The sequence below is a fragment of the Mauremys reevesii genome, linkage group 6, assembly GCF_016161935.1.
Source record: "Mauremys reevesii isolate NIE-2019 linkage group 6, ASM1616193v1, whole genome shotgun sequence".
NCBI classification, from domain to species: Eukaryota; Metazoa; Chordata; order Testudines; family Geoemydidae; genus Mauremys; species Mauremys reevesii.
This window is the reverse complement of record NC_052628.1, coordinates 97,429,648-97,451,980: the sequence shown is the minus strand read 5'-3', so window position 1 is coordinate 97,451,980 and position 22,333 is coordinate 97,429,648. Positions and strand designations below refer to the sequence as shown.

The 22,333-nt window shown below is 40.2% G+C and overlaps 1 long non-coding RNA gene across 1 annotated transcript in view; it reads left to right on the top strand.

Moving 5' to 3' along the window:
- Window positions 1–18,166, top strand: part of LOC120408126 — a 60,385-nt gene extending 42,219 nt beyond the window's left edge. Inside the window, exon 3 of the long non-coding RNA XR_005600432.1 lies at window positions 18,075–18,166. This is a non-coding gene — a long non-coding RNA (uncharacterized LOC120408126). The remainder of the gene's footprint in view (window positions 1–18,074) is intronic.
- Window positions 18,167–22,333: the final 4,167 nt, after the last annotated feature.

Below are 22,333 nucleotides of genomic sequence, written 5' to 3'. Positions count from 1 at the left end.
AATCTTTATGCAATCCTTTGAAAATTGAGAAATAAATGGTACAAATGTTGAAAAATAGCTGTAATTTTTATATGCACTTTGATAGACCGATATTTTTTCCTTACATACTATATATGGTTTGTATTTTCTGGGTTCTGGGGGACAGGTTAAAAACCATCTACATTTCAATCATTGTCATGGTTTACAAAGCTGCCAGAAACCTTTGCTAAAATACAGCTTTCTGTTGGGCAGTTGTTTTTCTATATATAAATTACACTCTAGAGAAAAGAATATGTAAAACATACTGACTAGAACAGAAGTTTACTAGTAGGAAGCTTGTCTGAAAAGCTGGCTAACAATGGGAGATAATGGCCAAAGCTACTGGGATGAGGGGCATTATCATCAGCTTTGGAGTGAGTAGTTTCCAAAGGGAATCCTGAGTCTTCAGGGACAGAGCTTTTGTCAGGGAAGGCCTGTGAGACCCGCAGTGGGAAAAAGTGTGAGTATGGACTTGATGGCTATTTAAGATCTCTATATGGGGAGTGATTTTGTTATTTAACAAATCCATCCCCCATGAGGGGTGTTGCTGACCCAAAGAAGAGTTTGTTGTCGTAATTTGATTGAGAGAGCCATAAAATGTGGGGAACTGAGGCAGGGCTGCTGCAGAGTGACTTCAGGCTACGAGGGGATGCTTGGGAAGTGACTGGTCCTGCTACAGTAATATCATTTAATTTAATTTTAAAAGAGCTGAAATTGGAACATTTTGATTTAATCAGAACCACAAATTTTGATTGACCAAATTTTGTTTTAGAATTTTGTTCCACAGGAAATCTCTTGTTTGGTTTTTTTGTTCCACTTTTGAACATTTTTTTTCTTTGAAATTGTGAAATTTCCTGTGAAACTGAAAATACAGTTTCCACCCAGCACTAGTAAGTAGAATGTCATCACTAATATTGCATTAACACAGCTTCTACATTTCTGTTCCTTGGTTTAAAAAAACAAAAACAAAAAAGAACTTTTCAGATTTAGTGCCATCACTTTGGCCTAACTCTGCTTCCCTTGGAGTCGATGATAAAACTTCCATTGGTTTCAGTGAGAGCTGATGGCTTTTAAAATCTCGTCTCTGCACAACCACTGTGTGTGTGTGTGTGTGTTCATGCCTCTGCAGCTTCCTGCTTCTCTTTATAAGAGAAATCAGCGCCTCCATACCCAGCTGATTCTAATAATTAAGTCCTACACCTCATGCCATGTGTGGGGGGAAGGACTATTTGGACACATAAGGGCTGTCTCTAGCCCTTAAAGAGCCAGGCTGCCCTGTTATAGTCTTTGGTGTATCTAGTTTACTGATTATGTGTAATCACTAAAATAGGTACAACTATGTTTCTTTCAGTGAATCTAGCTTACAGGACTGTGCCCCCAATGCAAGTCGGAACTGAAAAATTAAAACAAATGCTGAAGTTCTTGTCCTGCCAAAACTTCTCTTCGAGTTGCTGGGAATTTACGCTTTTAATGACTGAGTAAGAACAACATGATTTGGCTCAAGGAAAGTAGCATTGACCCCATTTCAGCAAAATCACATGTGTAAGTGCTTCCCCATTCTGCAAAGCACCCAAAACAGGTGTTCACCTTGACAACTTTTGCAGTCAACAAGATCTAGGCATGTGCTTAAGAGTTTTGCTATATCAGGAAGGACTTAAGCATATATTTAAGGGCTCTTCTGAATTTAGGCCTTAATGAATAGTATTTAGTCAATTCTAGCTGAGGATGGGCTGAAATTCTTCATGCCAGAAGGCAAGTTTGAGAGGGAGACTTAAAGTGCCTGGAAATAGGGACTTGATTCTGCTCCCATTGAAGTCAAAGGAAATTTTCTCCTTTGCTTAAATGTAGCAAAAGGGCAGTTTGGGAGGGCTCCCAAACCAAGTGGTGGTGTGACCCAGCAGATGGGATTATAGTGCTGCTCAGGTTTGGCCTGGCCACCCCTCTGTCATGATGGAGGGGCAACCAAATCAAACCCTGAGTGGTGCGGTGTCTCCGCATGCCAGGTCACAATGCCTGGAGTGGGGAGCCAGATCCAGCCCCACAGAGCAGGAGGTGCTGCTGTGGGATGAGTGTAGGGTGGGCTTGTTCTCCAACATGCCCCTCTCATCCCTCGGAGCCTCCTCACAATGGAAGGAGGGGGGCTTAGTTTCAGATTTTCCCCCAAGTCCCCAAAGGTCTCTTTGTGGCTCTGGGATCAAGCCCTTAGAATGGAAGTCATAATTATAGTTCTGAGCAACCTAAGAGAGGGAGAACACCACTTCTTCTACCAGCAGTTCTTTTCCCTTTCTTCCTCCTTTGGTTTGTTCCAGTTCCTGTTTCAGTTCTAACAAATCATTACTCCCCGCTTCCTTGCTTCCATTCCCCTGTCCAATTCCCTTTACCTTCCTGTTAGTCGCACTGCTACCGGGTATCCTATTGAGCTGAAGAAGGTGATGTCTTCTGATTTCTGATACACTCCTTTTGCTTGCCAATCACAAACATCCCAGGTTCTTTCTCCCTTCCCTGCCTCTCCTTTACGGTCCCTTTGGGACAGTTCTGGGAAACCACACAGACTCACATATCGTTGAAATCTGATGTCCCTACTGGGTCAGAATTAAGGGAGTGGTTGATTGTACACTGATATATGTGATGCTTGTGCTAGTGGTAAAGATTTTTTTGACAGGAGAAATGGACAGTACATGGTGTTAGAGGCCTTAACCAAGGCAATTAAGTTTTGTGTTAAGTATATTATGTGTGATATACAATGTAGTGTTTAAATATAATATAGATTCATCTAATCCAAATTCATCTTTTTCATCTCCTCTCTTCCTTTCAGCTCTCCTCCTTTATGAATGTATCAGCTGGTGCATTGTATTCTCAGAGTATCTGCATGTAATTTAAACACAGCAATTAGGTGAATTTAGTCTTGCAGTATTCCTAAACACCTATATTCTCAACTAAATTGCTGTGCAACCTCTACAGGTTTTTAAAACTAACAGAAGCAAAATCTAAAATACTTGTAATCTTCCATATCTCTTCCCTGTAACCCACACACCTGCTATGTAGCGGCATGATATATAATCAAAAAGTTCAGGTGCTCAGTATGATTGAATTGAACCCTTCAATTTAGTCGATTGCAGTTCTAATTCAGGACAGATATACAGTGGGTGTGATTGAAGAGATTGCTCTCTAATTATGGAGATTTTCCTGTGCAGTGTTGGAGGATATTTTTTGTACTATTTACAGTGTTCTGTCTGGCAGTAATATTTCTGTCTGCCAGTGACAATTACATTGCTCTTGACTGGTGCAGATCGGCAATGTGTGATATCTTTGAAAAGCCTGTGTGTATCACATGTCACTGGCAGACATATTAATGTCTGAATTGAGGAGTGCAAGTGATGTAACAAGATTAGATGGCACCAATATAAAGGACCAACTCTAAATCCATGGATAACCAAGAAACAGCTAGATGACAACTGTCAATTATTTATTGCTGTTGTCCAATGTAATATTAATAGCAAGGAGATGTCACTTTTCCTTTCTCTCTCTCATGCTTAGTATTCGACTCCTCAATTTTACCACTAGGCATTTTTAAGGTATTTTGCTCCGAGTTATCATTAAATGATCAGCAGAAAAAGTGATGCAGTTTATCGCCATGACATGTAAGAGAACCTCGTGTACCAGAAAAAATTAGTTTCAGATGCCCGCCTTTACCTTAAACATTAACACATCACATCTTCTCTTTGCTCTTCTTTCACATACTAGACAAAACATTAGACAATATACGATAAACAATTCTGCCGTGGAAAGGACATTTAGTAATGGGACTTTGTCTCTGACCTCTTAGAAATCCTGCACACACTATTTAATGAACTGCTGATTAAACAAAAGTTCAAAGTTTTCAAACAAAAACATGATCTATCCTTAAGTTGTATTCACATGTATGAGAATTAAACACCCAATATTTTTTATCACTGGAGCAATGAGGAGCTGTACATTATAAGTGCGGAAAAAAGAAAAAGAAAAATTAAATTTTTGGTTTGGTTTTTACATTGATTTTTAAATTTTGCCTTTTTAATGCCACTTGGTTTTGCTAATTTTTTTAAGCCTTTTCCTATAGATTGGAACTCAGATTTAGTGACTTCTTATAGCTGTAACTAAATAGTGGAAGTGATATATAGGACAAGAAACCTCAGCATGAAAGTATTCATATTAAAGAGAAGGGGGAAAAGTGAAAAAAGAAAACAAGATATAGTTTATTTCCTGATATCACTCTGCCCCCATCTCAATAGGCAAACAATAACAAAAGGTTTATGTAGTGCAGACTATATTCAACTCAGGTATTTAACTCATGTAACTAAATTTCCCCTAACTGCAATATTTCCTATAGCTTCCAATGGATAAGTTATACTTCTCCTAAACAGTGTTTTTGTGCTCTATTAAATGGATTTAGCATAAGAAATTAAAACAATAAAAACAACAAAAGAACCCCACAATGTTTAATGAGATTTTTGCATACACAAAATTAATAAAATTCATAGTTGATTCCTCTAACAACCTTAACTCTGCCCCATTGCATGTGTATGTTACAACAGAACCTTTTGCTACTATATTAGATTAGATATTATCCGAGTGTAATAGTATATTACAAATAATACAATATGTATGCATTGACTTCACTAACTTGTAAAGTTGTTCCAGTAATTAATATAACCCTAAAGCAAGCCACCTGAGATGAGCACTAATGTTTTTTCAAAACCTAAGCCTTACAACTATCAATATGATAGAGAAGGTAACTTGTATAAATGTAGCATCAACCTAACAGTTTTTATTTAGAAACAGCTTTTACTTGTAAAAATTCACCTTACAGATTTCATTAACTCTGACCCACAAGTTCTACTTAATAAGTCTTTTGACATACTTCCAAGGCATTGTGTCTGCCTCTTTGTGGAGATTGTGTTCATCTGCACTGCCCCCTCCTGAAAAGTATGGCTTAAAACCAATATTTTAGCCCTTTATTTTTTTCAGGGATTTCCGACTTCAATAACGCAAATATTACTCTTTGCACTTCATATCTGTATAAATTTTAATTTATTTTTTAATTTTAATCAATTAGTGAGCAGATAGAAACTTGCAAATAACTATCTACATCTATAATAAATCTACTGAATGCATACTTACTAGCAGAACTTTTTCTGCCCTTTTATAGATTACACTGCTTTCATTTTGTTATTAAACGACTTCAGTGTTGTAAAAAATGATTAAATATTGAGTTCTAAAAGATATAAAGTGATACAGGAAAGACTCAAGGGGTTTCAGTCAAATATACATTATGCCATCATCTAAACTTGTTTTATGTTGGCAGAAAGTACATTTGCTAGCATTCGTGTGGCACACATGAGAGAGAACCCCTGTGTACTGGCAAATATCAATAAAATACATGAAAAGCTGCATTGGGATAATAGATTGGTGCCCACTATTAAGGGGGTGAGACTCATAATTCACAAGCAGTGAAGCCACAAGTGAATTATAAAGGTCTTGTCCTCCTTCAATGGAGATAAATGAATCTTCCTAGTTCATCCAATCATATGGTCTGTTTAGAAAAGGTCTTCTCTGTCTACAATCTTTTTTCACATTAAATTGTGTTCCATAAGAACATAAGAACATAAGAATGGCCGTACCAGGTCAGACTAAAGGTCCATCTAGCCCAGTATCTGTCTACCGACAGTGGCCAATGTCAGGTGCCCCAGAGGGAGTGAACCTAACAGGCAATGATCAAGTGATCTCTCTCCTGCCATCCATCTCCATCCTCTGACGAACAGAAGCTAGGGACACCATTCTTACCCATCCTAGCTAATAGCCATTTATGGACTTAGCCACCATGAAGTTATCCAGTCCCCTTTTAAACATTGTTATAGTCCTAGCCTTCACAACCTCCTCAGGTAAGGAGTTCCACAAGTTGACTGTGCACTGCGTGAAGAAGAACTTCCTTTTATTTGTTTTAAACCTGCTGCCTATTAATTTCATTTGGTGACCCCTAGTTCTTGTATTATGGGAATAAGTAAATAACTTTTCCTTATCCACTTTCTCGACATCACTCATGATTTTATATACCTCTATCATATCCCCCCTTAGTCTTCTCTTTTCCAAGCTGAAGAGTCCTAGCCTCTTTAATCTTTCCTCATATGGGACCCTCTCCAAACCCCTAATCATTTTAGTTGCCCTTTTCTGAACCTTTTCTAGTGCTAGAATATCTTTTTTGAGGTGAAGAGACCACATCTGTACACAGTATTCGAGATGTGGGCATACCATGGATTTATATAAGGGCAATAATATATTCTCAGTCTTATTTTCTATCCCCTTTTTAATGATTCCTAACATCCTGTTTGCTTTTTTGACCGCCTCTGCACACTGCGTGGACATCTTCAGAGAACTATCCACGATGACTCCAAGATCTTTTTCCTGACTCGTTGTAGCTAAATTAGCCCCCATCATATTGTATTTATAGTTGGGGTTATTTTTTCCAATGTGCATTACTTTACATTTATCCACATTAAATTTCATTAGCCATTTTGTTGCCCAATCACTTAGTATTGTGAGATCTTTTTGAAGTTCTTCACAATCTGCTTTGGTCTTAACTATCTTGAGTAGTTTAGTATCATCTGCAAACTTTGCCACCTCACTGTTTACCCCTTTCTCCAGATCATTTATGAATAAATTGAATAGGATTGGTCCTAGGACTGACCCCTGAGGAACACCACTAGTTACCCCTCTCCATTCTGAGAATTTACCATTAATTCCTACCCTTTGTTCCCTGTCCTTTAACCAGTTCTCAATCCATGAAAGGACCTTCCCTTTTATCCCATGACAGCTTAATTTACGTAAGAGCCTTTGGTGAGGGACCTTGTCAAAGGCTTTCTGGAAATCTAAGTACACTATGTCCACCAGATCCCCCTTGTCCACATGTTTGTTGACCCCTTCAAAGAACTCTAATAGATTAGTAAGACACGATTTCCCTTTACAGAAACCATGTTGACTATTGCTCAACAGTTTGTTTTTCTATGTGTCTGACAATTTTATTCTTAACTATTGTTTCAACTAATTTGCCCGGTACCGACGTTAGACTTACCGGTCTGTAATTGCCGGGATCACCCCTAAATCCCTTTTTAAATATTGGCATTACATTAGCTAACTTCCAGTCATTCCAACATTCCAGCGTGGATGCCACAGGAAACAGAAAATAAAACACTCACACAAGGTTTCTTCCTCTACTCTCCTGTTGGAGCTCTGAAGATGACACCATTTTCCTTGCCCCAACCATATATCAGATTCACCATCTTTTGTGACAGGCATAGGAGACAGGACTTTCCTTATCTCTCTTTTGTAATTAGCTAGATAAGTTGCTTTTATTGATTAAAAAAAACATTCTCCTCATCAGTAAAGAAATGCACTGCCTCTATGACATATAGTCCTTTCTATTTTGAAGAGAACTAGAGGTGACCCATCTCCTTTAATACGACAATATAGAGTATTACTGCTGGACTACTTTGCTGAGACCTGTCACACAAAGGGAACAAACCCTGAAAGTCCTTATTCAGCCTTCCTTAAGGGCTTGTTGTGCTGAACATCTATGAATAATCGAGGCCAAAGAGATTTAATGATGATCAGACTAGTGTTTATTTTTAGAATATAAGCATTCAAATGTATTTACTTTGGATAATAACTAAGGCCTTACACTGGTGTAAATCACACCGGAGTTATAGACGAGAGTGGGGGCTGTTTAAAATCAATATAAGTGAGATCAGAATCAGGCTTTCAGTGTATTGAGGCTATGATCTAAATGTGCTTACAGGCAGTGCTCAACCAATGAAATTGATAGGCTGCAGGCTTAAAACAAATCATAAGGAAATCCTACTTCACACAATGCAGTTAGCCTGTGGTACACGTTGGGAGGGGATGTTGTTCATCCAGGATAGGTTCATCAATGGCTATTAGAGGGGAGGGATATCTCAGTGGTTTGAGCATTGGCCTGCTAAACCCAGGGTTGTGAGTTCAATCTGTGAGGGGCCATTTAGGGATCTGGGGCAAAAATCTGTCTGGGGATTGATCCTGCTTTGAGCAGGGGGTTGGACTAGATGACCTCCTGAGGTCCCTTCCAACCTTGATATTCTGTGTTTCTATAAGAAGGTCAGGGATGCAACCCCATGCTCTGGGTGTCCCTAAACCTCTGCCTGCCAGAAGCTGAGTCTGGACGACTGGGGATGGATCACTTGATAATTCCCCTGTTCTGTTAATTTCCTCTGAAGCATATGGCACCAGCCACTGTCAGGAGCTAGGATACTGGGCAAGATGGGTCATTGGTTTGGCCCAGTATGGCCATTCTTGAGGATTCAATTATAGTAAAACAAAAGGAAATGTATTTAAGAAAGAATAGAGATTCAAATAGAAACAAGTGTGTGTGGTGGGAACAAATGGTTACATCCAAACCAAAATAATAAAATGTGAAGTAGAGCCTACACTTATTAATTGTTACCTTTATCTACTCATAAAGTAGATTCTCACCCCAGATTTCAGTCTTTTGCTGTGCTTGCTAGCCCCAAGGAGCTAGGATTCAGTCTTTTGTGAAATTCTTCCACTCATCAAGGTACCTTCTCAGTTAATGGAGCCAGGATGTCTTTCTCCACTCTGATACATTAAATCAGTCTTTTTGCCCTCATTCACAGGCAGAGCAATGCCCTCACTGTCATATCATTCCTTTTCATATCCAAGTGGTTCCGATGTTTATAGTTTGTCTTTGCTGGCTGTCCATTGACTTTTCCAGTTGGTGCCAACGTAGACAATTGAGCAATGTGTTATGTAATAGGCAAGCTAGGGAGGGGTGACAACTCCCTCCCACTTGAATGAGTCATCACCAAGACATATTCCCTGGTGACTAACGTTCACCCCGAGGCCATAATTATCAATATAGTTACATTATTCCTTAAATATTACCTGTACACACAGCTTGCAATGATTACAAGCATTGATAAGTTACAAACCTTCAGTAGAGATCCAACATGTTACCCTTTATGGAGAAATATTATGAAAGCCATGCATTAGTTGTAGTGAGTGTGTCAGGTATGAGAAAGAAGTTGCTTGTAAAGGACAGTGAACCCTTTGCCAGTTGGCACCAATGGGTATCTGTGTCACACTCAGTTCCCCATGTGCAAAATGGGGATAACAACAACATCTAAGCTCACAGGGCTGTTGTGAAGGTAAATTCACTGATGTTTGCAAAAAAAACTAAGAGAATGCAATGACAGCACCATTGTGACCCAAAGCACCCATGTATTCACCCTCTACACATTATTATAATAATCGTTGTGCAAAATATCCTTTGTTAGGTCTCATTTAAAAACTAATAACACACTGATCGTCAATATTCGTGTGTAATGTATTCTGAAATGTGTGTTAAGAGTTGTGTACATAAACTGAAATTATGACCACAGTGTGTTTACCGGACAAGTCTGGGGAGTGGGTAAACCAGTTGCTCAAAGACCAAGGACAAGCTGATGCATCTATACAGGTTTCATCAAAGTTGATTGGCAATCATCTGTAAGGTGGCTATTCTTTGGCAAAGGAGGGAGGCAGGAACAAATTGATCTGCATTTTAGCAAACAACAGCATGGAACCTCTTTCACCACGAGACTCCATGTCTTCTTCCTCACAGCTGAATGAACTTTGTCTAGGGGTAACCCCTCAGGAAAATGCATTTCAAAGGGTGACTATAAATGTAAGGGGGTGTGTGTGTCTCTCTCGCTCACCTAGAAGACAAAGGAACTAGCCCTTTGACTTTGGCGGGGGGATGGGAGGGATAGATCCTGACCTAGAATTTGATCAGCCATGTTGCTGGGACCACATGGTAAGCATTTTACCTTAAATCATGTCTAGTTTATTAAATTTTACCTACTAGAAAGTGTTAGATCTTTATTTCTCTTGTAACCATTTCTGACTTTAATAGGATTTTAAGTGAATTCAGGTATCATATCTTCTTTTGTCAATAAATTTGTTTTATTTCTTAATCTAAACCAATTCGGTTCTGTGTTTAAACTGAACTGTTTGGTAACTCTAGTTAAAGTAGCAAACTATTGAATATTGGCCCTTTACAGAGGCAATGACTTCTACTATCTGAACTGTCCAGGAGATGGCTGGACAGTGCAGAACACATATTTTTAGGGGAAATTTTGGACTGGGAGTGTGGTGGGACCACACTGCGGGTAGTAACCCAGGCTGGTAGAAGCCAGAGTGTGACTGGAGTGTTGCTGGCAGGCTGTTGCAGCCGGAGTTGCTAGACCAGGCTGCAGCTATATACAGACACTCAGCGTGTGACTTGCATGCTGTTAGGCTGTTTGTGAGTGGCCCAGCTTGGGAGCTACAACAGCAAATCATTGTAAGACACCCAGGGTTATGGGGCAGGCATTGACAAAACCTCTCACTGGTCTGAATTGTACCCTGCAATATGACAGTTACTAGAAAATCCTATGAAGAAGTTACCAATTATGTATTCAGCACAGGGTTTGGATGTTGTATAGTAAATAATGCATGTGACCATGCACTGAATGTTGAGGATAAAAAGAAATATTGAATAGCTACCATTCAGTGAGCACCATCCATTCTCTGCACTAAATGAGGCCAGAGCCTTCTGGACAAAATAGTATGTGATTATGTAATTAAAGATTGTGTTGTAATACATATGCACAGGGAGGCTGAATTAAGATTGCATGGGCAACCTTTTGAGTCTTTAACTTTAAGGTTGCAAAGTTGTTTTAAAATGTAATTTAAAATTATAATCTCCATTTTAAAAGGACAGGCAAGTAAAACTTGTGCTTAGGCAGGTTTTTGCTTTTCAGCTTTGCAAAGCTGTGGTAAAATTAAGACAGACAGATCTGAGATCTTGACTAAGGATTTGATTCTGTAAACATTTATTACCAAGTGTACTAGAATTGTGAATAACACCATTGACTTCAGTGGGAATATGCTTGGGAGTTTGCAGGAATAGGCCTTAAAATGGTCTTCAGGAAGAAAAAAGTACAAATTTCAGGTTGCTACAATCAACGGTTAGGATTAAATTGCCTTTAAGAGCGATTTTTTTTTTCTTAAAGGAATCATTTTGCTCCACGAAAAATAATAAACAGCTTTGCATTATTGGAGGCATTTTGTGGAAGTGAGTGAACGGGCAGCATTTAGGGAACTGAAGTTTGGTCTTGAACTTCATGTTTACAGAAAGAAATGGCCTATCTTCCTATGAGTAGTGATATCCCCTATTACCCTGCTTGTTTGTTCAGCTTAGGGGTTGAGAGTTTATTTACATTCTGTAATGCTAGACGAATGCTTTCCTTGGTATTTCTTTTAAATACTAAATTAAACATGCCTTTTTGTAGAAAAGATATTTTTTGAAAAATGGGGATGATTGCTGCTCATCTGTGTAAATATTTACACAGGTCACATAATAAAACTGAATGTACACAATTTTTAAGGCTGCATCTGAAATTCTAAGAGCCATCATAAAACCCTCAACTTCTTCTGCTGTGCTTTCTAGAGGGTTCACAGAAGTCTGAGAGCACTGTGGTAAAGAATGGATCTACCTAGTAAAAAAAAATTTAAAATAATAATGTAAATATTTGTGCAGCATCCAAAAGTGTGCTAGGCACCTTACAGACAAATAGCAAGTCATGATCCCTGTCCCAAAGAGCTTACAATTTACCTTCCTCCTGCTGAAGTGAAGTTATGTCATTGACTTTAATGGTTGGAAGATTGGGCCCCATGTGTAGATAATTAACTTAAACATTAATAACTTGGACATTTACGTGTGTATTGTAGAAATACTTAATGGGTCCAGTCAGGGCTGTCCCTACAAGGGTGCAGGGCCTGGGACATAGGCACTGAGTTTCCAATCTGCCGGGGGATGCTCCCCCAGGCTCCACCTAGGCCCCGCCCCACTCCACTCATTTCCACCAAGGCTCTGCCCCCCTGCTGCTTTTTGCCCCGCCTCTTCCCACCTCCTCCCCCAAGGGCACTGCGCCCTCACTCCTCTCCCCTGATCTGATCTGTGGCAGGTGGTAGGCACTGAGGGAGAAGTGCTGATCGGCGGGGCAGGAGGTGCTGGGGGGAAGTCCTGGTAGGGGGCCTCCTCCTCACCCGCCCGCCTGCCCTTCACCTTCCCACCCCACTCGCCCGCTCACCTCCCTGCCCATTGGGGGCCCCCCAAAGCTCAGGGCCCAGGGTGATTGCCCTGATTCGTCATACCCAAGGGACAGCTCTGGGTCCAGTTAACATCTGGAAACATTTCATTGTGAGATGCTCTCAATACTGCAGAAAAACAATTGAGACGTTTACTTTACAACTCAGACTCCATAGGAAGTTTAAACCTGATCTCCACCAGTGGAAAGTTCAAAGGGAGAGTGGAAGTGGTTATACTGCCTGCATTCCACTGGATAAATCTCACTAGGGCCAGGCTGGTACAGGGAGGTCTAATTTAGACCTTCCTATGCAACTTCAGTGACTCTGACCCATTATCATCTCTGTTGATGATGATGACTTTGTTTGCCAAATTCCAATTCATATCAGAGAGAGGTTCCAAATCCCAAAAGAGAAGGGTTTATAGTGGAAATGATGATATCTTGAACTATAATGAGGCTAGCGAGCCCTACAGTTTAAAAAAAAAAACCTTATTTCCTAGTATTTATTGCAAGAGACTTTCAGGGTGTGAGTTACTTTCACAATTTATTTATTTTCTTTTGACAAATCAAGGCTTAATTAACTAGCTGTCACGTGGCGGGGAGAGAGGAGGTGATGGAATTTTCCAAGCTCTGCCCACAAAGTAAGGTCTGCCCGTGTGAGTTGCCAGAGTGAGGCACCCTTCACAGTAGATTCCACTGATGGGAACGATGATCATGTGTGCCGCTTGACTCCACTTGGCCCCTCAAGTCTGGCTGCCACTCAGTGGGGCATGAATAGACCCACATCTCTGCTAAGCTCCTTGGCTTTTGCTCTTTTTTGGTGTAGTAAAAAAAAATGGTGGTATCTTCCAAATAACAATTGTTTGTAGTACCAACATGAGATGACACTCACAGTAAATTGTACAGATCTGCGATCCTCCTTTTCCTTTCCACATAAGAAATGAAAGTTTATACTTAAATTATCCTCTCTGGGCATCTGAGTTAACCCCTCACTGAGATGAATGGGACAGTTCTCACCTCTCAGAGAGGGGCGGCTCTAGGAATTTGGCCGCCCCAAGTAGGGCGGCATGCCGCAGGCTCCGGGGGACCTCTTGCAGACGTGCCTGCGGAGGGTGCGCTGGGAGGGCGACAGGCGGCTCCGGCGAACCTTCCGCTGTCATGCCTGCAGGAGGTCCGCCGGAGCTGCGGGACCAGCGAACCCTCCGCAGTCATGCCTGCGGGAGGTCCGCTGGTCCCGCGGCTCCGGTGGACCTCCCGCAGGCATGACTGCGGAAGATCTGCTGGAGCCACCTGCCGCCCTGCCGGCAAAATGCCGCCTCAAGCGCGCGCTTGGCGCGCTGGGGTCTGGAGCCGGCCCTGCTCTCAGAGCTATTGTTCTGGGCTCTTGTCGTGCCCTTTCCATGGTCTCTCTACCCAGTTTCGTTGAATGGTTCCCAAGTCGTAATCTCCTTGTCCTTGATAAGCACCAACCCCTCTTGAGAAGGCAGGAGTTAATCCTAGGATTGGATACTGCGCTCAACAATAAAGCAGTACTTAATCCAAGCAGGGCAAGCCCTCAGTCCTTAGCAGAGGGGTCAACACCAGAAGGAGATCCCTATTGGGAGTTATACATACACAGTACCCAGCAATAATACAATGTATCCATTCCCCAATGCCTACACATGCAGATTAATGCTCTCTAAAATGATTAATCATTTCAATAATCCTCACCCAATCTCTCTCTCCCCTGCAGGGTACGGACCACACTTTTACTTTAGTCACTGGTGTTAGGGTGCCCAGTGAGCTCATTGAGTGGTGGGTTCTGATTCTTGCTGGGTTGGTCTAAACCTCCTGGCTCAGTCCAGCTGTTCTCTGGATCAAATCCCTCCATTTCAGCTCCTAGCTGTCTTTCTCTCTCCTCTCTACTCTTTCTTTCAGCACCAAACCAAACTACCCATACAATGACAGCATCTTTTCCAGCCCTCATCCCTGTGCCAGCTGACTGGCCTATAGACCTCCAGCTTATAGACCTCCTACCCACCCCTGTTTGTTTGGAGTGACATCCCTCACTTCCAATGGAATTCAGGTCACCAGCAACAACGTTTTCTTTGTTCAAGAGTGATACTTTTCACCTCCAGTGGGGATCGGCATTCGATAGCCAATCACCTGCTACCATCCCACTCCCACAATAGGGCACATTCCATGTTGGGAATATGGGGGCAGTGCTCTTCCCTGCCCCTCACCAATCAGGGCTTTCCCTGAGGAGCAGAGGCTCCACTGACTCATCTCAGCTTCAGTTAACCTCAAAATGTGAAGTAAGAATTTCTCCTAAACTATATCAGCAACTTATTAATCTTTTTTTAAACTTTTAAAAGGAAACCTGAGATTGTGGAAAACAAAATAACACCTTCAGAGATGTGCTAGTGCAGTGCGTGGCAAATATTGGCTGTTCCCAAAGGGGGTAATTAACAGGAACACTTCACCAGTATATAAATGCCAGTATATGAGCAAAGCACATCTACATAACTATACTGGCATAGCTGTACTGGCAAAATTGTGCTTTGTACTGGTATAGTAAAACCACTCCAGAAGTCAAACAAGATGTACTGGCAAAATTGCGCTTTTACCAAAATTTCACTTTTCTATTAGGGGCTTCTGACAGCACAGCTATATCAGTCAGATATGTTGGCTAATATATGCTAGACAGCATATATATGTATCCTATTAATATATATTCTCTGCAGCATGTGTGTGTACATATAAATATAAGTATGCATTAAGCACAAATATTATAACAGTGAGATAGCCTAAACTGGCCTGTACCATAATCTTTTTCATTTATGCAAAGTATCCCATAACACCCTTAATTTGCTGAAGCAAGTATTTGGTATAAGCAGATAGGAAACTTGTCAAAATCAAGATACTACGCCTTAATCATTCTATGGCTTAGTACAAGCTAGGGAAGTGCCTTCGTGGAGCAGTACCTGTAATGCTGGTATCCAAAACACATATAAGGTAGGAACAAAACAACAAATCAGGGAACTGGCAATTTATTAACAGATATCACAACTCTCCCCCACCCCCCAACCAATTTAGCTGTGCAGACAGACATCTGTAGCCTAATATTAAAGATCTGCATCCAAATTCTCAGTTTCTCCATTCCTGGGATTGGGGAAAAGAGTAAGTTAGAGCAACCACAATGCTTAAAAGATTTGAAAAGATTCTGACCAATATATTTATTTTGTGTGGAAAAATGACTTTTTTTGCAAAAATGAAATTATTTTAAAGATGAACATTTTTTTAAAACTATTTTTTCAAATATTTTCAATGGGGACTTTGAACAAAACTAACCTTTTGGGGTTTTTTTATGGTGATTTGCATTTTTGATGATTGTATCCTCTCCTCTCCTCTTCTTGTGTACCACTATCAAGCAATCTCTCCTCTGCTTTCATTTTTGTGTTCCTTTGTTGTTGTGCCTCTCCATACTTTTGTTGCTGGGGGTTCAAACTTTTCTTGTTTTGTTTTTGATCATTGTACCTTTTTTCCTGTTCTTTGGTTGGTTTCCATATAACAGAAGTAGAGAGGGCTCAGAGATAGATGTCAACTAACTAAAGTCATATTCAAACTCTCATAGGAAGAGAGAGAGAAACAACACTGGGCCTGTTGAACTATCAGACAGAGATGAATAAGAGACATGATAATAGTATACAGAATAACAAATGAAACTGAGAAGGTAAATCAGGAATTTCTCTACACCCTATCTCATAATTCAAGAATGATGGGACATTCAATTAAGTTGAAAGGGTGAAAATTCAAAACTGATAAGAAATATTTTTCAGTCAACACACAATTAGCCTATGGATCTCATTGCCACAGCATATCACAGAGGTCAACAGCTCAGTAATAGTGGTTTTAAAAAAAAAAACAAAAAAAGGATGGGACATCTATATGGATCATAAGAATGTCCAAAGGAATAGTATAATAGTAAATATTATTTTTAAAAAGGATTATTTTGCATAATATTTAAAGCAGGAGTGTGGACTCTAAATAAATTTTATTTTAATCTTTTTAAATGTTACCTGTTTTCATGGGCATCACTGTTTTCTAAATAAGGATTTCTGAAAGAACCAGTGCTAGGAATAAACGTATTAAATTTGGCTCCTAAAGTGAATATAGATGAGAACAGACAGGAAATGTAAGGTCACAAAACTTGTTTATCTGAATGATGTAGTGCAGTGTCGAATTTGATCTTACTGCACACGAGAGAAATCCAGGCTGCCCAGTAAATATGAACCAAAGTTTCTTGATAGCTACTTGCCATTAACATATATTTGTTTAAAAATAAAAGTCTATATTAGTGTATCCCATGGAGTTTGTTGCAGATTAAACATTTTTGCAGTTTTTCTTTATTTTTTAGTATTGCTATAGTTTGTTCATTTGGTGAGAGTTATGTTTATGCATTTAAACAGAAAAATATACTGACATGTGCCATGTATAGGAGGATATTTTACTTGGAACTTGAAGAAAAATTGGATTTCCAAACCGAGTAATAGTGTTGGAAACAAATGTTTTCCAGTTCTGTGGTTCAAATAAAAATAGTTGTGACTTAAGCAATTAAGAGACCTGTGGTGAGCCATTACATACTGGGGACTTGTAGTCTCAAGGGGTAGGCCATTCTGGCAGATCCAGATAGAGAAATGCATACTGTGGCTATATATTGAAGATGAGGGTGTGACTGCAGACATGTCTGTTTTGGTAAATGACAGCCCTTAAGTTCTTGGCAATTTGCTCAAATGAAGGCTGCACTGATAGTTTGGACATCCTTTAACTAAATGAACCTAGTGGCCCCATTCTTCCTTCTGGCTCTGGACAATGAATAATTCCAGCTCTGATATTAATACGGATGATGTTGCTGAAGTGCCTCAGAATCCCCTTGTGTAAGAGACTATAAGCTTGAGAATTATTTTGTCTGTGTCTTGACAGCTCTTCAGGCCAGGGGGCATGATGCCTGGTAGACATACAGCACCAAGCACACTGTTGTATTCAATAAATAATAGTGAGCCCAATTGAAGTAAACCTTGTCATTCTCTACTCACTGTGTTTCAGAAACATGATGCAAATTTCTCATTTGTTAGCATTACATTTCTCCCTTTTTCAGTGTGTAAGTCCTGCTCAGGAGCGACAGATTTTAATCCTACTGTCACAGTGTCTAGTATACACCTATTAGCCATCCATAACAAGTGAATTTGGGGTGGGAGGATTATTTTAGAAGTGTGGGTTGAATAAAAGTAACTGCCATGAAATCTGTACTTACTCTTGTCATATAACAGTCTCCAGGATAAGGGTTAATTCCCTGATTTCTTTCTAAAAGGTTTGTTTATTTTAGTTTAAATAATGTGCCAATCTAAAAGATGCTATGGATGAAGACCTGGTCCCATTGAAGTAAATGGCAATACTCTAATTAACTTCACTGGGGACAGGAATTTACCCAATATATTTAATAGCTTGTTTCAGTGGTGTTCAAATTAGACTTAAATGTCTTGCCTTTCTGGTGATTGTCTTGCAGATAAAAAAACAGCAGCAAAATTGTAAATGAATTAATTGGAAGTCTACAAAAACTGTGGACTAAGTATTTACAAAATAGCAAGAATGAATCAGGTGTTCAAGAGCAATTACCATAACATAAACACTTCAAAATCTTATCAGAGATAGTAAACTTTTATAAACCTTATCAAGAACTAAAGAACACTTATTTTCCTTACTGAAATCCTATGCTGAGTAATAGTCTTACCACAATCTAATTCTTCAGGAGTTTCTGTTCAACTACTCATGTAGCCTATCATATCAAAGACATTCACTCTTTGTCTCTTGCATCTCCAGACACAAATGGATCATCCAACCTCAGATCCAACTATTCAGCCTTTAGCCCACCAGCTGGTCATTCCATCTGACACTCTGAGAAACCCACCACACCCTAGTGGGTTCCAGCCCCAGATGGGCTTTACAAATCCAAGCTATTAAATGCTTTCTACAGCTGTATCCTCAGCCATGAATAGAGAGAGGCAAACTATTTGCAGTGAACACCTTGTACAATACGTTATATTTGTATGACTTCTTCTGTAAGTGAATAAAAATGATCACAAACCCTGTTAAACCAGTGAATATGTTTTATTCAAACGTATGTTCATGAAGACTTCTTTTTTGGGGGGGGGGTACTATTTGCCCAGTGCAAGTAATGATTATATTGTGCAGCCAGCTAAAGCTATGGCAACTCAAACTGTATTTTTTTTTAAAGCAGAGTATCTGAAGAGAATTCTTGTGGCTCAAGGTTTTATTGCTTCTGTGGTTATTCATTTTTGTGCATTGCCTTTTAAACTTTGATTCTAGGGAGGCCTTAAGCTTACTTGGGTTTTGTTTTTAGTGAGATTCAATAACCTGGATTTCCTCAGAGATAACTAATTTATGTTATGCTGCCAATTCCACGACTCTGATTCCCTAATTTCATTGATGTGTGCAGTTCTTTTTAATCTACTCATGTTAAAATAGATGGTGCCCACCATAGGTCTGCTTGCAACACCTGGGGAAGGGAATAATTATTTTTAAGTGCCTTCACAAACCAAAAATATCTGAAATATATAAAAGCTCCCTGTGTGTCGTCATTTTTATAGAGTCTATAATCTGTTTGTCAGAAAAGTGTGAATTAAGGGAATTGTTCCACTCACGTAATTCAGCCCTTACCTCTACAATCACCACCATTATCTGAATAAGGGGTGGAGAATAAATGTCTTCTGAGTGGCTTGCCTACCCCTTTCCTATGATACTCGTATATATTATTAGTGCAGCCCTTACAATACATCTGTTAATGCGGGGAGTAGAAAGGAGTAAGATATCCTCGCTCATTGACAGTCAATGGGAGTTGAGTGCCTACCTGCTCTTTGTGCCTTTGAAAATCTCCCACAAAAACTTCACTTAGGCAAAAGTATAGACTCAGAAATTAGCCTTGTTTCTCAAAACTTTTTACATTAAGACTCCCCTTCAATACAGATTAATGAGTGTGGGATGGTGGGAGGGAAACCCAGTCTTTCTGACCTTCAGTCAGGTTCATTTTGAGTTTTGGGTGAAGGTTTGGGTTGGTTGTTGCTTTATTCCAGCTCATGCTCTATCTCTACTATCTGCTCTACACTATGGTGGTCTTGTGTGCTGCCAAAATAAAACTACTGGAAGCCCACTTCTAAATGTCAGTGAGCCAGATGCTTCCCGGAATAAAATTTAAGGCCATTACTTTTGATGCTGCCCTTTGTCTACCACATGCTGCCTTCTGTTGCAAGAAGTCTGAGAAAGGGCTGCAACACTTACAAACAAAACAAACAAACAAAAAAACGCCCACAAATTCAGTACCAAGAAACTGAGCAGTGTATGTCATTACATGTCATGTCAGAACTTAGACAGCACGGTGACAGGGGTTGTAAAACTAAAATAGATGCCATTCAGTCGTGACAAAATATGGTTGTAATACATAATAGTGAGCATGGCTAGCAGTACCACTGAAGAGATAAACTTGATACACTTCTAAGGTAGATTGGAGCACTGCACTATAATGCATGAAGTGGTGAGACCTGTAGTAAGAGGCCTTCTTTACATATGGAAATGTGCAAGGAACTATTCTAAGGGCTGGTCTACACTACGGGGGGAAATCGATCTAAGATACGCAACTTCAGCTACGTGAATAACGTAGCTGAAGTCGAAGTATCTTAGATCGAATTACCTACCATCCTCACGGCACGGGATCGACGTCTGCGGCTCCCCATGTCGACTCCGCTATCGCCGTTCGGGTTGGTGGAGTTCCGGAGTCGACAGGAGCACGTTCGGGGATTGATATATTGTGTCTAGATTAGACGCGATATATCGATCCCCGAGAAATCGATTGCTACCCGCCGATACGGCGGGTAGTGAAGACGTAGCCTAAGACCCTTTCTGTCTGAGATGAAGGTCACATAACACACACAATTTCTGGCTAGCTCCTGTATGCTTAGACATTGATTGAAAGATCTATATTTTCATGACTTGAAGTGCAGATTTTTCTGACATCAGGTTAATGCTCCTCTAAGTAGCATTATAACTTTCCATCCCAGTCCTGTAGTAAGTTATGTTTCTGGAGTAACATATCAAGTGTTTTTGATTTGCTCTGATCCATTCCCAATTAATTCACATCATACTCTTTTCAGAGTTTGCCTGTCTTCTGTGTGGGTCCACTTTTGTGTTGTAAGTTTGTGCAGCTACGGGCCAAGGAGAATATTTTGGGATGTAAATCGTCAGAACATTTGTCCTGTTTGTCTTCTCCTTCAGCCTTTGCAATCTGTCTGACTTTTTTCTTCCAGCCACAACCATACTCTGTGAGCCAGATATTCCTTCCACTTCTTCTAGTGTAGAAGATCAAAATCAGGTGATAACTGGGTTTGGGAGCATGGAATGGTGAGCTTCATGAGGGTGAACCTCAGATAATTTCAGGAATTCATTTTGCACTTTCCTGGGTTAGGAGAGGATGACTGGGCACTGTATGCTTTCCTCATTCTTTGTCTAATTTTCACTCTTCTCTCTCCTCCCCTTTTATTTGAATAGTATTTTATTGAGCATTTTACTATATGGGCATAAAATGCAAAGCACAAAAGACAAAATACAAGCATATTAATAACTAAATAGATATCAATCTAGCTTGGGTACATTGTAGAGATAAATATATATTTACCCTGTTTCAGAGATGTCATGTAAGATGACATAAATCAATAAACACCAGTAAATAAATATGAATTATTGTCAGGTAAATGCAAAAGGGACCAGTGTTAACATAGGGGGTACTTGAGTGCTGCTGTTTCTGCTACAGTCTACAGTCTTTTGTTTGGTTTGCCCCATTGTATGATGTAAATTACTCATTAAGTTTACTAATTGAAAGGGAATTTAGATAACTCCTGCTTATTCAGGTGTAACTTACACTATCGTATGCAAGCATGAGCTTTCGTGGGTGAATACCCACTTCTTCGGATGCAAGCAGTGGAAATTTCCAGGGGCAGGTGTGTATATATAAGCAAGCAAGAAGCAAGCTAGAGATAACGAGGTTAGATCAATCAGGGAGGATGGGGCCCTGTTCCAGCAGCTGAGGTGTGAAAACCAAGGGAGGAGAAACTGGTTCTGTAATTGGCAAGCCATTCACAGTCTTTGTTTAGTCCTAAACTGATGGTGTTAAATTTGCAGATGAATTGGAGCTCAGCAATTTCTCTTTGGAGTCTGGTCCTAAAGTTTTTTTGCTGCAGGATGGCCACCTTAAAATCTGCTATTGTGTGGCCAGGGAGGTTGAAGTGTTCTCCTACAGGTTTTTGTATATTGCCATTCCTAATGTCTGATTTGTGTCCATTTATCCTTTTCCTTAGAGACTGTCCAGTTTGGCCGATGTACATAGCAGAGGGGCATTGCTGGCATATGATGGCATATATTACATTGGTGGACGTGCAGGTGAATGAACCGGTGATGGTGTGGCTGATCTGGTTAGGTCCTGTGATGGTGTTGCTGGTGTAGATATGTGGGCAGAGTTGGCATCGAGGTTTGTTGCATGGGTTGGTTCCTGAGCTAGAGTTACTATGGTGCGGTGTGCAGTTGCTGGTGAGAATATGCTTCAGGTTGGCAGGTTGTCTGTGGGCGAGGACTGGCCTGCCACCCAAGGCCTGTGAAAGTGTGGGATCATTGTCCAGGATGCCCCTCTGATACTATCGTATGCGTAACTTCTGAATTTGTTGATGTGTGTATGTTGCTCTATTCACAGCGTGTACACAGAGAAATTAGATAAAATATAAATTCTCTTGCTGGAAGGTTGCAATGCAACATTACTTTATTTCTTAGAGTTCAGTACAGAAAGAGAGAGAGGCACACAGCTCCTTAAATCAGAGAAGCACAGCTCACCCTGTCTTGTTTTTAACTGGCATTTTCCATGCTAACTATCATTGCATACTTTGCAATAGAGCCCCCTAACCTGCAAGCATGACCAGGAAACAACCCCTCTCCTCCCACACTCTTACAAAGTATGTCTACATTGCATACAACTGATGATGCTGTATAGGGTATGTGAAAGCAGACTGCATCCACACTGC